This window comes from Schistocerca gregaria, chromosome 4 (genome assembly GCF_023897955.1).
Source record: "Schistocerca gregaria isolate iqSchGreg1 chromosome 4, iqSchGreg1.2, whole genome shotgun sequence".
NCBI lineage: Eukaryota > Metazoa > Arthropoda > Insecta > Orthoptera > Acrididae > Schistocerca > Schistocerca gregaria.
The window spans coordinates 226,803,141-226,805,587 of record NC_064923.1 but is presented as its reverse complement, the minus strand read 5'-3'; the positions used below and the strand labels follow the sequence as shown (position 1 = coordinate 226,805,587).

The 2,447-nt window shown below is 49.8% G+C and overlaps 1 pseudogene; it reads right to left on the bottom strand.

Annotated features, from left to right (window-relative positions):
* Positions 1 to 1,603: 1,603 nt before the first annotated feature.
* LOC126268267 (5S ribosomal RNA) lies at positions 1,604 to 1,721 on the bottom strand (annotated as a pseudogene).
* Between the last annotated feature and the right edge of the window lie 726 nt (positions 1,722 to 2,447).

Genomic DNA, 2,447 nt, shown 5'->3' with positions numbered 1-2,447 from the left:
AGGGGCGTCCGCAATCTCGACATGTGGCGCTGGATGGGCAACGGGAGGACATATGCCCAAACTTCCAGCACTGGAAGCACCGCATCGGGGGAGGGACGTATGGCTTGACGTCACAATGGTAAACCATTACCTTGACCTTCTCAGGCAATACAGCACCCTCGAAGGCCAAGATAAAGGCACCGGTGGCCACCCTGTTGGTCTTGGGTCCTCTGTGCACACGACGGACAAAATGCACACCACGTCGTTCCAAGTCAGCTCTCAGCTCGTCATCGGATTGTAACAAGAGGTCGCGATGGTAAATAATCCCCTGGACCATATTTAAGCTACTGTGGGGAGTGACGGTAACAGGGACGTCTCCCAGCTTATCACAAAAGAGCAACGCCCGTGACTGGGCTGGGGACGACGTCTTGAGGAGGATGGACCCATTCCTCATTTTAGACAAACCCGCCACTTCCCCAAACTTATCCTCCAGGTGTTCCACAAAAAACATAGGCTTTGTCGAAAGAAAGGAGTCACCATCAGTCCTGCTGCAGACAAGGTATTGTGGTACATAAGGCTCCTGCTTGGCACTAGATCTGCGTCCCTCCCATGGCGCAGCCAACGAGGGGAACGACTGAGGATCATATTGTGCAGCATCGAATTCAATTTTGCCTCGCTTAGAGACGCTGGTGGCTGTGCGACCACCAGCTTGGTGAGATTTATTACGCTTCATTGCGCCACATCCGCCCAGATGCCACCTACTCTGAACGAGGGCTCTCCCCAAGGGCGCCAGCCAGCCAAAGCAATGGGTACCTGGCCGATATCCCATTGCCCGGAGTCCCCGTGCCCCAGACAAGATGGGCACATACCCCTTTGCATGCATGGGGAGGAAACAGCTCTGGAATCTGTAGTGCGATCCCTGCGTGGTCAGGGGGCTACCACCAAGAGGGTACATGACGACCCCACCACAACGGACTGGCTACCGTGCTGGATTTTAGGTGTTGAAAGGGTCAACAGTTGCCGTGGGCGCTAAGAAGGGGATTGCGCACAAGACGAGGAGGCAACCCAGAAGACATGGGGTGTAAATCCCTCCACACGACAATAGATAGCATGCAAGATGGAGGTGCACGATGGACCAATAGAAAAACACCACGTAAGGCGTCCTTCCCCAAATGGCACGCACTAACAACGGAAATTTTGAAAATGGCAGGTCAAACCCAAGTGGGGACCATCACATAAGGCCGAAACTTTGAAGACTCCTTTTAGTCGCCTCTTACGACAGGCAGGAATACCGCGGGCCTATTCGTACCCCCGAACCCGCAGAGGGGCTTCCTCTGTGAAACAGCTTTGGAAAAAGCTATTTACTATTTCAGCTTCACGCCTGTCATCCTCTGTTTCGATGCCATGATCATCCCAGAGTGTCTGGATATGCTCTTTCGAGGCACTTACTGATTTAATGCAAGACCAGAACTTCCTAAGATTTTCTGTCAAGTCGGTTCATAGAAGGAGGGGCATGTGGTCAGCACACTGCTTTCCCAGCCGTAGGTCAGTTTCCGAGACTGGAACCGATACTTCTCAGTCAAGTAACTCCTCAGTTTGCCTCAAGGGCTGAGAGCACCCCGCTTGCCAACAGCGCTCGGTATACCGGATAGTCACCCATCCAAGTGCTAGCCCAGCCCGAGAGCGCTTAACTCCGGTGATCTGACGGGAACCGGTGTTACCACTGCGGCAACGCCGTTGGCTCAGTAGAATATAGACACTGCAAAATAGTAATACGTACCCAGATAGAGAGTGATAAACAAGTACCACCCTGTGTGGGAATCTCAGCTACTGTGCGAGTGCTGAGTGACCAACACTGTGAGATAGGAGGGGTAGAATCAATCCGGAAGGCGTGCTCGGCTAGCCGAAGTGGTTAAGGCGGCAGCTCGAGCAAAACGGGATATCAGGGTTCGTCTATCGGTCCGGCATAAATTTTTATATGTCCCCAATAAGTTGTGCAACTCAAGACTAAACGTATCCGCAAATGGGAATACATTTCTGCTGTCACTTGACGTGGAGATCTAACAATACAGAGTTCAGATTTGACAAACGCAGCACAGTTATGGTTAAAACTCAAACCGTCATAAACAGCAGTCTAGGTAAATACATATTAAAAAAAGCGGCAAAAATCCTCCGTTTATCGGCACTATTCGCAGAATGTTCTGAAAGCAGACTACTATAGTCTCGCTACGAAAGAGACTGCAGGGAAACTGCATCTGCAAGAATACCGTACACGTAACCTACAATAAGTATAAATCAGATAGTGTAGATATATCTATCAGAAGATCTGGTCTTATCTAGTCAATGAATGGTTCCAAACCTTCCAATTAATTTCTCATGGGTTTCTCTAGTGTTGAAACTGAACACATCAGACAAAATGGAAATATTAAATAACGCATTTACGATCAAATGTATTTATGCATGAAGAT